At 39.6% G+C, this 15,205-nt stretch overlaps 1 long non-coding RNA gene across 1 annotated transcript in view; it reads right to left on the reverse strand.

The window, feature by feature from the left end:
* The window catches only part of LOC121814441, a 58,332-nt gene that overhangs the window by 7,394 nt on the left and 35,733 nt on the right, over window positions 1-15,205 (reverse strand). The window lies entirely within an intron of this gene.

A 15,205-nucleotide genomic window follows, 5' to 3' on the forward strand; every position in this document is an offset into this window, starting at 1 on the left:
CTTTCTCTTCACTGTGACTGAATGAGGACACATTATTTACCGAGAGGAGACAACGCTAATACACGGCTGCAGAAAACTGCTGACAGGAAGAGGGCAAAAATCATAGGTTTTCCCTCCTAGAGGACGTTGCACTTCTTTTATATTTATAGTTATGTTTAATAGCATCCCACAGTCTGCCAATACACCTCCAGACAACCTCCACAGTCGCTTTCTCATTGCCGGTTCAACTACAAGGTGTTGGATCTGAGGAGATCAATACTTTTTTCCCCCCTCCATTTCTACAATAGGAGTGCATTGACACTGATGAGGTCAATCAGTGACATATGAAAGTAAAGACATGTCTTCAAGGTGGTAAAACCTACATACCTTTTACGACCAGGTTAAAAAAGAAAAGACAGGATTTTAAAGGTTAAAGATACAAAATACTTAGAAGGCCTATAATTTCAAATTCAATGATATACATATAGGAACATAACTTAAATGTGTGATTGCAGTTTGCACACATAATGAGCAGGGACAAATTAAAATGTAAAAAAAAAAGAGAACTAATTAAATGAGTCCTTTAATACTCATTAAAAGATCATCTTAATTGATAAAACTCCTTTTTTGTCTGGAGCATGCCAGCAGGGCAATAACTGCAAAATGCAGATCAAATCTTCACTGTATTCATCACTCAATACCGTTTCTTTAGGTTTCCGTTTTGTGCTTATGTCTAAAGGCATCTGAGACAAATGCCTCACCACAAAGTCATACACCATTAATGCAGTCAGTGGTGCTGCAGCCTCAGAATCTTATTATCTTAGTTGGTTCAGCCTCATTAGCTGTTCTATGCATATTAATGGGTGGGAAATGGAAAACTATACCCCATTTAAGAACAAAACATGCTCAAAGTACTGGCTGCTTCTAGGTTATAGGACATAACTCACTCTGCAAATTGCTATCATCGGGCTCCTGGCAGAACCCTGCTGTTTTCTTTACCCAAAAGCCCCTTGTTCCCTCGCAGAGACAGAGTTTCATTAACCTGCACTGCATTCAGATGCCATTATGGCTCTAATTATGGCGCATGCTCTTATGAAGAACTGCCTGGGTTCTTGGAGACTTTTATGTCCAGCTGTCCTGTCACCAAGGCCAGGGTCATCTCCACTGCTGCCGAAGATACAGACAGAGACGATGTGCTAATCTCTGATGCATTGAAGCTGGCTTTGTAGACTTATGCAGGCTTATCTATCATGGTCACGACTGCATTAGACATAAGACCTTAAGTTTGTAGGCACTGAAGCACAAAGAAGAGCAAATTAAATTCTTCTCATCTACCTCCTCAGCTGTGTCCAGATTGCATCAGTCAAAAAAAAGAGGATCTCTTGAGGATAAAACTGGCACCTAGCAGTTCAGGGGTAAGTCTTTGTCTTATGTTTGCTCCCCATAATAAAAATAAATTCTTGTTATATATTTTATCTATCTCCATTTAATTATTAGCAAAGCAACCAAACTGCAGCTTTTTGTCATTCTAGACTCAGCACATCTGCCAACACACCAATGGAGACCTTAGCTTGGGAAACAAATAAAACCTCTGTCCAGTGTCTCATTATCCATGAAACTATCTTCTTGGCTTCCTCGGTCTAATCAAAGAGAAAGGAAACACAGGAACAAGCTGAAAAATTCCAACATGAGGGAGCCTGAAATAGTTCCCTCAGCATTGAGCATTGCTCACTCACAGCAGATAGCAAAGGTAAGGAGATCCTTTGGCAGGTGCTTTGGGCTGTCAGAGCTGTAGATGAGCTCTGCTGCTGGATAACATCTTGCCAAATGCTCGAAGCTTGTCAGTTAACAGTCTGCCAGAAAAAAAAGGTGGACAGTTACTAACCTCTCAAAGAAAAGACAAAGGCCAAAGGTAAGTTCTGAACAATAAAAAGAAAGTTTAGACTTTCTTGAGAAAAATAATTAGCAGTATTTTACACTGATTAAATTCAAGATAAAATGGTTTGATGGTTTTAAAAGAAAAGATCCAAGGAGAGTTTTTAGAAGTTTTTCATCAATGTTTTTAACAATCTACAAGACATATGGCAGTTACAACCTTGTTTCGAAACACATTAAGACACTTTGTAAAACATGATTGGCATATCTAACTGAAAATTTTATGAAGACAAAGTATAAAACATTGAAAAATATATGGTTATTTTGGATGTGACATCAAAAACTGATAAGAGTAGGTCTACATTCATCACCTATAATTTTAAAAGCATCCATAAGCATTCAAGAACTAACTCGATCGGCTGAAAGGATTTCCTTACTGTAACATAAAGGTACATGCATAGAAACATTAGCCAAAATCCTTACAACATTTGCCCCAAATTTAAATCTAGAAAGCTGTTCCTCCACCAGATTGTGATTATGCTATACATACCCTAATGTACTGAACACCGTGATCAACACTGAACAAATTTCATTTAAAAAGCTAACATCATTAGCCAGAATCACTCTTGTTCTCCACATAGACTATTTACTTACAAGCAACCAATGTTTGCTCATTGATTGCTTAATAGAATTCAGATTACAAGTAGAGTTCAAACATTAGTACTCCAAATACACAACACTAAGTACATTCAAATGCAGTTTGACTGTAGTTTATTAAGGACATTTTGTTGTACACCAATCAGGCATAATATTATGACTTTATAATACTATTGTGAAGTTATAATACACTTTATAATACTATTATAATCAAGCATAATATTATGACCACTGACTGGTAAACATGATTGGCATATCTAACTGAAAATTTTATAAAGACAAAGTATAAAACATTGAAAAATATATGGTTATTTTGGATGTGACATGAAAAACTGATAAGAGTAGGTCTACATTCATCACCTATAATTTTAAAAGCATCCATAAGCATTCAAGAACTAACTCGATCGGCTGAAAGGATTTCAGCTGCTCAACATTTCAAGGCCTTATTGTGTTCGTCATTTTAATTCTAAATATTTAAAAATAGTTGACATATCTGAACTGCTGGAAGGACAGTGGAGCAACCAGACTCTTTTATTATTGAGCCATGCTGATGTTAAGAGTGCAGAATGTGGTCTCGATTTGCTTAGCTGAACTAGCATCATCTGGAAAGGCACCAGAGTTGCTCCAAAACATGTAAATATCATTTGGCATTAAAGTTACCTTCCCAGATTTATAAATTACTCATACCGTGTGCACTAACACTCCCCTACATTATCACGCATGCTGGATTTTGAACTGTGTGCTGATAGCAAGCCGGAAGGTCCCTCTCCTATTTTCAATTTTTGATTCGTCAGACCACAGGACAATTTGCACACCTCAGTCGATCTAAAATGAGCTCATATCCAGAGAAGGCATTTCTGGATCTTGTTTATTTATCTTTTTTTTGTATAGTAAAGTTTTAAAGTATATCTACAGAGGCGATGACAAGCTTTGTTTGCATTTACGCATTGCATAAATCGCTCAATCAAGACATGCTGCATTTATTTTATTTCAAACAATGTTAGTATAAAAGGGTTCTCTGGAGACCTGTTAGTAACATAAGCCATAAGCCAATGATGCAGTTTGACAATCAAACACAAAGAAAATAAGCCCTAACACGTCAGTGATATGGAATTTAACAAGGAACATGAAGTCATACTTTTGCAAGTGCTGCTGTTCTTGATGAGAACCTATCGTGACCCAAAATGTATGCCACTTAATCACTATGATTTCATGACTAAAATAATGAATCTGACTTATTGATCTGTTTGTATCGAGCCTCATGGAGAAACTGATCTCAAGTGCTTGAGTGTTATGTTTCGAGATTAACTGATAGATCTCTCCAGTAGCTCCAGCTTCTTAACTTCAATGATACTCTATTTAAGAGTGTCACTTTAAGAGCAAGGTTTTGTAAGAGGATATCTTTCTGTGGATTTGCATGACTAATAGACAATCAATCTGAATTAATGTGACTTTATGATTGAAAACACAGTTGAAGTCTATGCATTTGCAAAGTGCATCGCTAATTCCAATAAGCCCTTTTCCTATCTAAATAATTTTGCTTTAATTATAACAATGAGCCACAGTTAGATAAATAAATAACTTCACTGTCCTCCCTGGAATTGTGCTGATGCGGAGGCCTGCCTAGGCATTATAAACCTAATTAGCAGAAGATTACTATGCAGTGTGCAAGGCTGTGGTCCAGAAAGACATCATTAGGTCTTCTGATGGGGATATGCCTTCAGCACATTGATTGTTTTTCGCTCCAAGAACAATGCAGATTGCAGACTTTATAATTGGGCTTTCAGGTCACTTGTGACTTCACTTCTACTATGTGTGGCTGATGATCTCTATTCAAACAAAAGAAGCTGATAACAAAAACACATTCCCACCAAGCTCATGGAATTAGTAGAATGTCCATGGATTGTAAGGCACACCATAAAACTCAAAGAACAGCATAACTATTCAACAGAAACAGATGAAGTCAGATATTCTTAGCACAATGACACTGGTGCTGCTTGACTTAATTCAATCTTGAATGAAAAAAAAATGCATTTTTCAATCTATACCAATAATACTCAATATAAATATATTTTTATGTGTTACCACTAGTTACCACATGATAGAATGTAAAGGTAACTTAGAGAAAAAAGGTGAATGTGAGCTGATCGTGTCAGCAGACCGAGAGGCCACTGGAGACAAAGAGATGATGTCCAAATCACTACCTCTCATTTAGTAAAGAGGGTGACTAAAGTTGACTAAAGAGTTGTTGTACTCTCCAGCCCCCCTACTATTCAAAATTGAATAAGCGGAAGAGAATGGATGGATGGCGAATTGTTGAGATGTTTGTTTAAAAAGTTAATCCTCTGGAGGAATCCCGAGGTGTTTTGAGCTCACTAGTGGTCTAGGTCTGACCCAGATATTAAAACTCTTGCCGTTCCCAACTACCAAGAGCTTATGATTGGGTAGAATATAGACTGAGTGGCAAATGAAGAGATATGCTTCTAATCTAAGCTCTCTTTTTTAAACTCAGCTGTCAGCTGCATTGTGTAAATCACTGCCAATACTTCACTGCTGTCAAAGTTCATTTTACTTTTACTTCACAGGACCATGTGGTACTTGAAAACCTTCACTGCAACTGAGTCCCAGCTCAATGGAGGAAATTCACTATATTCTAAGAGACTATTATAGCTTCAAAACTGGTGTGGGTGATTTCAGTATGAAGTAAGCAAAACAACATCTCCAAAAAATTGTTAAAGTCATTGAAATGGAAACCATATACTCTATGAATCCCAGAAGACAAAGCAAGGCAAGCAGAGGGATATATACTCAAATATGCAGTAAATAACTAAATAAATACATAGATAGTTGTTGAAAATTAAGTTTACCAAAATCCTTCCACAAGTATGTCTCAAAACTTAGCAGCAATCTTTGTACCACTTCTAGGCAGTTATTTTGACACCCCTATCTAAATGAATGGCAGCAAAACATAACTTTAATTACTGTAACATAAAGGTACATGCATAGAAACATTAGCCAAAATCCTTACAACATTTGCCCCAAATTTAAATCTAGAAAGCTGTTCCTCCACCAGATTGTGATTATGCTTTACATGCCCTAATGTACTGAACACCATGATCAACAGTGAACAAATACAGAGAATATATAATAGATAATATATGAATAAAAAAACAATAAAATAAAATGACACCAAAATTACTAAAAACAAGTATGAAAATACCATGCAAGCATAAATTTTTTGCAGTCTTTTCCAAGACTTCCTGTTCAATCTAATAGTCAATTTTTAAAAAGCTAACATTATTAGCCAGAATCACTCTTGTTCTCCACATAGACTATTTACTTACAAGCAACCAATGTTTGCTCATTGATTGCTTAATAGAATTCAGATTACAAGTAGAGTTCAAACACTAGTACTCCAAATACACAACACTAAGTACATTCAAATGCAGTTTGACTGTAGTTTATAAAGGACATTTTGTTGTACACCAATCAGGCATAATATTATGACTTCATAATACTATTGTAAAGTTATAATACACTTTATAACACTATTATAATCAGGCATAATATTATGACCACTGACTGGTAAAGTGAGTAACACTGATATATTGTTTTTAATCATGGCACCTGTTAGTGGTTGGGCTATATCATGGAGCAAGTGACCATTTTGTCCTCAAAGCTGTTGGGAGTAGGAAAAATGGGCAAGTGTAAGGATTTAAGCGAGTCTGATAAAACCCAGATTGTGATGGCTAGAGTGGAGACTGGACCATGTGGTCCGATCCAAGAGACGAGCTACTGTAGCTCAAATTGTCTAAAAAGTTCATGCTGGCTCACAGTTTGTTGTGTATGGAGCTGTATGGGTGCAGACTACTAAGGGTGTCCATGCTGACCCTGTCAACTGCCAAAAGTGCCAACAATGGGCATCTGAGCATCAGAACTGGACCACAGAGCAATAGAAGAAGGTGGCCTGTCTGATGAATCACATTTTCTTTTACATCACATGGATGGCTGGGTGTGTCGCTTACCTGAGGAACACCTGGTACCAGGATGAACTATGGAAAATTGGCAACCTGGGGGAGGCAGTGTGATACTTTGGGCACTGTTTTTCTGGGAAACCTTGGATCCTGCCATCCACATTGATGTTACTTTGATATGTATCACCTACCCAAGCATTCTTACAGACCATGTACGGCGACAGGTATGGTTTAAGGCATTAGGGAAACATTTTTTTCCTGATGGCTGTGGCCTCTTTCAGCAGGATAATGTGCCCTGGTACAAAGCAAAATGGTTCAGAAATTGCTTGAGGAGCACAACAATGTTTGAGGTGTGACTTGGTTTCCCAGTTTCCCAGGTCTTTATCCAATTTATATCTGTAAGACGTGCGCACCAAATAACTCTTTCTATGGAGGCCCAACCTCGCAACTTAAAAGACCAACAAAAGCCATTGATAAGAAAAATTAGATGTTAGCAAAAGGAAATTCTTTTGCTAACATCTTGGTGCCAGATACAAAAGCACACATTCAGGGATCTGGTGGAGTCCATGCCTCGATGGGTAAGGACCAACGCAATATTAGGTAGCTGGTTATAGTGTTATGCCTGATCGGTGTAAGTATTGGTAAGAAAATTAGACTAGAAAGAAAAGCACTTACTCACATGCTTCTTTAAATATTATTAGTGAAACAAGAGCTGGCCCTGAGATTCAAGCTTGGTTTCATGTTTAGAAATAGCCTCAGCCTCACCATAGGAATGATATTGTTACAGTCACGACTTCCCAGTCACAACTCTCTAGATTTCTCCTTCATTAGTCACATCAGCACAGAGGTCCCCCAGAAGAACTATGTGATCCCCATGTGATGCCCTCTCCAGGTGCCTGTGATGCCAGACTTACATTTGTATATATTCATCCTGCTTTGATTTATGCACTTCCTTCCTGCTGTAGGTCAAAAAGGCAGTTTTAAAACCAAAAGTTTCAATGTCTGAGGCATCAAAATGAATGTCAGGATAACATAGTCATACTCAGATTTACACTTTAGGGTTTTAAGGTCATAAGAATGAAAAAATATAACTATAAATATTCTAATGCTCTCTTCTGCTTGAGTTGCGCTTTGTTTGCTTACTTTGCATTCCTCTATCTGTGTTCATAAGAGAGCATGTTTAATCAGCTTTGCTTGCTGCCCTCCTAGCTGGACTCACCCATCGTATGTCTGTCTCCTGCACCTCGTTCTCTCTGGCTGCCGTTTGTAACAGAACAGTACAGCCCCATTTGAGGTATGATAATCAGCTGATTAGCCAGCGAAGTCCTTCTCCCAGAGGCTCCTTTGTGTGCAAAATCCTCACACTCAATTGACATGTGGACATCATCAAGCTGATGAAATGCAATTGTAATGAACAAGTGAGGCAGAGCATCTGCAGTGGGACCCTGAACAAAAAGGACCCTTCCCTCCTGACATGCTAATGCTGAAAGCTGCTCTCTGCCTGTACTTCCCGTGGGTCCCTCATGGAAATGTGAAGAGATGCATATTCAAACCAGTACCTTCTGAGGGGGATAGATTTACGAAGAGAGAGATGGGAGGAAAAAAAACTCAGTGTGGACTTGGCCAAATGCTAATTCTGAGACAGATTATATTGCATCACGCGCAGTAATGATCTGACAGTTCATTTGTGAGGAGAGTTCAGGATCTGAGGTTTAATGCTTGGGTGGACGCAGGTGCTGAGCCCCAGCTTCTCAAAGCTGTCAGAGGAAGGCAGGGGGCTGCTGTCAAATTATCCCAGTTAAAAAGGCTGAGGCGCCTGCAAATATGAAAGACATTTAAGAAATTAATGCATTCGTATTCAACACATATTGCAACAGTGTTTCATTAGAGGTGCTCTAGTCATATTAAAACTGACATCTGACCTTTCACATTTCTCTGAGGCACTCTGAAACATTCTTATTACATACATGCATAAGTCAAAGAGAAGGCAATTGTGATAACTAGCAATAATTAAACAAACTGACATCTTAGCACCATCATTTCCCTAATACTTCTCTTCTTTTTGCATTACGCTAAAGAATAATTATAAAAGCTGTATGTGTATTTAAGGGTGAAAACAGAAAGAATGGAGACGATGTGCCTATCACACACCATCATTTTCTCCTCATTGTTTTGTCTTATCAAGGAGATTTATTGTATTACCATTGCTTTTTTGTTACTGCATAATCTTGCCTTGATTATGATAAGCATGCATAATGGAGACAAATTCTATACAATTTCCCTGATCAACATTTTCTGCTTTCATGCATAAAACATTTATCATAAACAGACACAAGGAGGAAAGTCACGGGGGCTATCAAAGTCAGGATTTCATAAATTAAGTAAGAACATTTCTCAACATCATATTTCCAGCACACAGCAGCTTGCAAAGTTCCTCTGAGTAAATCAGACTTTTTCCAGTTTAAATCTTTTAGATATTTGCATGTTCAGTCTAGAACTGTGATATGAAATGCAATTACAATTGGCAAAGGTCAAGTCAAGCTAACAGACTGATGATGCCATACATATTGTTCTATAAGGATAGATGTAGGTCATTACACTTATGGCCTCCAGCTGAGCCATTCCATGATGACAGGACCTCTGGGCTTGGACCTCAGAGACAGAGCAAATGGGCAGTCAGCAGGCCCCCTGCTTTCTGGGCCTTTTGGGTCGTTGAGGTGTCAAGGTAAGAGGGGGTCGTGGACCCTGAAATCCAGCCTCACACACTTCAACACCATTCCTAACCCGATGTAAGCACAACTAGACCCTAGGCTCTGAGGTGGACTCCCTCCCACCAGGTGTTCAGGATGGCATACGTGTCTTCAGGGTATGGAGTGCTGCTGGCTGCCCGGGACTACACATGGTGCTGGGGGTCAAACATGGAGCCATGCTGGACCAGCTGTCGCTTTGCTGTTTGCCCCAGCTCTGAGCTAAGCCCGTTGGAGGGGGCCAGATGCGCAACTCAGTCACTCTTCTACAGCTCACTGCAAAATAGGTTTTGCTATCTGACCAGAGTGCTTTGGCATTATTTTGCCAAAATCATTGCAACAAATAAGCAGACATATTTGTTATGATCATTGCCAACTTTGGTTCTCTGCATAACAGCACAGAGTGTGAACGCAGTTCCAGTATACCTCCAATAATTGACACGGTCACAGTTCTGTGTTCCCATTCAGCGTACAAGGGCATCCATTAATTTGAAAAGGCTAAGCTACCATGCTCACACATGTACGCACCTAGATCACAGACTCTGCACTGCTTTGGAAGCAGCAGCACTCCATCTTCTGTCTAACTGCAGCTAAAAGCATGAAAGCAGCAGTGAGATTTCATTTGGCTAACTGACTGAAGGCACTGAGGGAGTAAAGCTCGCTGGAGAGATTTATACATCCAGTCTGACGCCTCCTGCTCCCTATAATGGAACAAAAGCTTGTTGTCTCTTCCAATTACAGATGTCAAAACGCTTATTTTGAGGGTTGTGATCTTTTCCCTTTTAATCTGCAAAGATAAAAGGTCTCAGCTTCATTAGCATGTGTTCTCTCCCCCTAGACTCAGATTCCCTGCAAGCAGCCAGCTCAGCCTAACAGACTATTACCCACTCTTGGGGCCATTAAGGTCTAACATTAATGATGTGTAATTAGCATATGATGACAAATAATAACAATGCACACCCATTCAATGTAATGGAGGGGGGGTAGGATAATAACATGGAATCCCACTGTTTCAAGCCTACATAAAGCTCACGATATCTATGTTTTATTGCCTACGCTGTTGTTCATAGGTATAATGGAGTGGTGTGTACTGCGTGTGCATAAATTATTCAAATTAATATGTTTATCGGGAAATATCACAATTACAATACATCAAAGTGCTTAATCTGCAAAAAGCCTGACTGTAGTTTAATTATACTCCGCGGCAAAAGAAGCAAATTTTGATCTAATTTTGAGAGCTTCGGCCTTGTTGTGTATGTGTGAAAAACAGAGATTTTTTTTTTTTTGCTAAACCTTTAAGTGCAATATGTACACAAACCTGTATAGCAGCCGAGTTAATGGGTCAAATAGGCAATTACTGAGTCTTTTTTTTAGCTCCTCCTACCTACTGTATATTCCTAATTTATCTATTAAAGATAATGACTGCAAGAACTCAAGTTAAACGGAGGGGTATTAGTAGACAAGTGATCAATTATACTGTAGAACAGAGGCAAAGCAATCAGAAGTGACAGACCGTCTTCAAACGGCTCTCCTCATCCATTAAACAGGCTGCCTGTTTGTGTCAGCTGTGGGTCTGGAAGAAAACCATACAATTAAAGAGACCCCGCATGTTTACCCACACACATTCATATGCAGCTCCAACATGGAGCATCTTGTATTGTGTTTTGCGTAATGCAGCACACGATGCATTTTTTATTTATTTTTTTAGTTTCCACATCTGTCACAAAACAACCCATCACCAATTATACTGAAGCACAAACACGGCCGCTTTTGAAATTTGTCGGTTACCTCCTGTAAAGAAGATGGTGGGGCATCTTGGAATCAAACTAATCAAAGCACCTCAAAAGTAGAAACTGAATGGATGTATTGACAAACGCAAAAGTGAGGTGCAGCCAAATTAAACAAGTGTGAGATGTTGCGAGACATCCTACTGTCTTTGTGCATTAAATGCGAATGGTGAAGTTTTAAAAATGGCCCTTTTATTTTGAAAAAAGCATCACCGAAAAGGCTTTCTATACAGCAAATGTTACTAGTGTTTCACTGGTCACTGATAACTGTAAAGCCAGGTAAAGATGAGCATTTGCAATATAATATCTACTGCAAGATTATGAAAAGTCTCACTGGAAAGGAAAAAATATTGAAATGGAGACCTGCATGAAGGAAAAGGATAAAAAGAAAAACACAGATTTCAGTTGTTTCAAATGGAATTTGCTGTCTGGGAACATACTTATTCTCTATTTTTCAAGCAAGCAAAGCAGGGCTATGCGAAGCCCTGTTTACAGCGCCCAGATCTCAAATTGACTTGCTAATGTTAACTTTTATTCCGTTGCCATGGGTTACCATGTCGTGTGATTTGACACCGAGCTACAGGCACTGCTGATTAGTAGCATCCAGTTCTGTCCATCTCTGTGCATCACTGAACCATCTGGTCATTTATTCACTAATAAGCCCCTAATGGCCCAAATATTCAGCAGCCTGTCATTGTGACATGGCAGAAAATGCCTACATCTTTCAACTCGCCTTGACATGCTGCTTGTTTCACATCAAAACTCGTCATTTACAGGAGAGAAACTCAGAGGGGTAAAAACTTGACCTAATCTGCAGTGTTAACACAGAGGCAAGGAGCTTTGTTATCTGCTAGACTGACTGAAAGGATGTTAATGCATTCATCCTTCTCCACCTCAAGATCTTCTTTTCTGCCACAGGGAGAAGGATATGAGCGCTGTCAATAGGAATTTGATTATGCGCACATTGATTCTACACTCAAAAAGGAAAGATTATGCGCAGCTCAGACCGTAAGATGCTGCGAGAGAATGTAACACGCGGCTCGCGGTTGTGCATTGTGTTCACGTCCAGCCTGTCATTTGTCGCCCAAAACATTGACTTTTTGCCATAAATATTTCCAGATGAACAAAGCCAGCTGGGATTGTAATTAGCGACATGCTACCATAAATTTAACCTTTCCCGGGACACTGGTGGCAACCAATTAACTAGCCATTGAATAAAAAATATCCTCAATTATCTGTCTCATTATGGCTATGTTGGCCTGCATGTGTAAAGAGCAAAGACAATGACCAACAAAAACAAGTTTCTGTTTTTTTCTATTTACATTTAAGTAGTTAAAGTTAATGGGGAAAAAAATCAAATTCATTAGAGTTACAGCAAGAATAGCACAAATATGCAGTGATTGCTTTTGTGCGAGAAAACATGAAAGCACCGTAAAGTGTGATAAGCAAATAAGACACTTTAACACAAAATTCTAAATGAAATTCTAAAACAACCCTGTTCTCTATCATTGGTCTGATTGGAGTGTGAATGTGCTTCACGGTGACCGACTGGTTGCAGAACCTCTCTGTCAGCTTAACTAGCAGCCCAAGATGGTGTGAATGTATACTTAACTCCCTGTCACTTAGAAAGGCATGCACCCTGAGTCTCCATCAAGACGAGCTAAGTAAGATGGAAGACGAGCAGGCTTTGGCTGGAAAGGAGACGGGAAATGCCACCTTTGGTGAACTCGCCTGGGACCCAAATCTCTCAGACTTATTTGAATGTTGTGCTAAGGGTGAGAGGCTACAGAGCGTGTGTCTTTCACTTTCTATTGTAGAAATGTTAGGGTATGGCTGTTTGAGGGATTTACTTCATGCTGGAAGCACTCACAGGAAAATCCCTATTGTAGCTCATCTTTTCCCTGTTTAAATCTCCTACCATGCATTGGCATTGCAAACTACACCAGAAGGAGAGGAAATCAAATCATCTATGTCTTAAACCATCAGGCTTCATACAAAAATAAAGTTGAAACCATAGCCATCTGATAAAGGAAAGCAAGGGGAAAATGTTTTATGTATGCAGTACAGACTTGGACTAGAATGTGAAGCAGAGTATATGTTTTCAGTTCACTTTTTTTAAAAACCACTTATAATTAACCAAAGTATTTGAATACAAACAGTCCAGCCTGTCTGATGCCACTGCAGCTCTGTGGTCTAATTTATGTAAACTTGTTCCATTATATAGGCTGCTGAGAGCATCATTAAGGTTTGGCTTGGTTTTGGGAATCTTTTAAAAGCAAACCTACAATAAAGCACAGCCAGCTCATCTCATTTGCTCGGTGTGTTGGATGTGTATTCTAATGAATGGCTTACAACAATGTGACCTGCCAGTGCAAATAATTAACCTTAAGTGAAACCAATTACATACTTTTCTGCCACCGTGAAAGCCTCCAAAAGCAATCATGTATGGCTTTCCCCAGGAATGTTTTGCTGATAAAGAAACTAAGTAGAGGATTCAGGGCTATTCTGTAGCAACAAATGGACACTGAGGAGCCTCTTTATGCTCAGAGAGATATCTAAAGAGGAAGAAGATAAACAACAATTATACTGCTCTCCCTGTCAGCACAGCATGCCTTGGGTCAGTCCATTAGAGATCACTGTTTGGTGCACTCTTGTGCTGGAATAAGAAGTGCACCCGTTTGCGGCCAGGCTTTTGACTGGCAGTTGGGACCTGGAGACTGTGTGTGTTGTGAGCTGCCTGCGAATGCAGACGGGGGATATCCAGACATAAACTTCTGCTGTCAGCATGGGCAATCATGGCACTTCATTGTCCAGCAGCATCATTACAATATGGTTATCATCTGAGCTTGAGTCTGACACCTTCTCCAGGACCTCTCCAATCACCCCCATAGTAGGCTTCAGTACCAGGCAGTCAGGGCAAATCTCTGCTTTGTGCTTGTCTGCCTTAATAGACTGGATGTCACTTCTGCCTGTGGAATGTGCCCGGTCTTCAGCTGTCAGTCAGAGGCGCGGGTGTCAGGCCGGAGCGTGGCTGGAGCCGTCTGGATTAGAGGGTAGTTACCATAGCTGTCAGATTACTGACAGCCTGACACCCCCTCTCCCAACTTCCTTTTATTGTTTCTTTGTTTCTCTCAAACATCCTCCAGATGGGAGAATTACCAACCAGAAGAGAGAGGGAGAAGAGAGAGATAGGGAGCGTGGGGGTGGGGTGTGGGGGTGTGGATACAAAAGCTGAGGCGGGTTTTAAAAGTTCTATGCCACGTTAGTTTTGTGATGAAGTAAAGCGTGCTTGGTAGATTCCCATAGAGAGAGAAGGAAGGAGAGAGAGGATGAAAGAGAGCATTACACCTATTCCCACCTCTCCTTGTTATCTTTGGTATTCATGTCAAGATAGGTGATTGTGTTGGTCATTAGTGCTCCTATACCCAACAGAGTGTCTTAGTTAGTACCTTTGAGGGAAGCTTCATCTTCACCGAATATTCACCTCTGTGACTGCACCTGCCTCATTCATCGGGAGATATGTTGGAAATGTTCTTTAATTTCTCTTCCTTTTTGAGACAAATGAACTGGCTCAATGTAGAGATGTAGACAGCCACGATAAAAATCACTTATAATACGATAACCTATAATGAATAATGGAATCCTTCATGGTTTCTGGAAGTATTTTAATGATTGAAGAAACTGTGGGTAGGCTACGGGTCAGCACCTGTCTTTACATTTTTTTTATTCCCTCTCATTTCACTGACCCTGAATGGGTGACACTGTCATTCTGCCTTTTCCAAATGAGCACTGGACTAACACCAGACTCCGTATTAGCAAGAGAGATGAAGACTACACCTCTCTATCTGGGGTCTGTTTAAACGAATAGCACAAAAGGGGGGATTTTTAAAAAAATATGAAACATTTTACTCTACCGAGTTGTGAAAGAAAAGGCAAAGCATATAGAAAAACAAACTCCACTGTGAAATAACACACTCTAACCTGCTTGAACTTCTGACAGCCACAAGCGGTGAACTTCAGAAACAATTACATGGATGTAAAATGAAAAGAAATGAGGTCTTATGTTTGTAAAATACACTGATACACTGCTTCAGCCTCCGGCCGTCGGATTCTACCATAAAAATAACCAAAGGCAGATTACAGTTTGCCCTGACCTCCAATCTCCTCTAACAAGCCCGGCTACTAA

This window comes from Haplochromis burtoni, unplaced genomic scaffold (assembly GCF_018398535.1).
Source record: "Haplochromis burtoni strain Fernald_Lab_line unplaced genomic scaffold, NCSU_Asbu1 Contig_48, whole genome shotgun sequence".
Taxonomy (NCBI): domain Eukaryota; kingdom Metazoa; phylum Chordata; class Actinopteri; order Cichliformes; family Cichlidae; genus Haplochromis; species Haplochromis burtoni.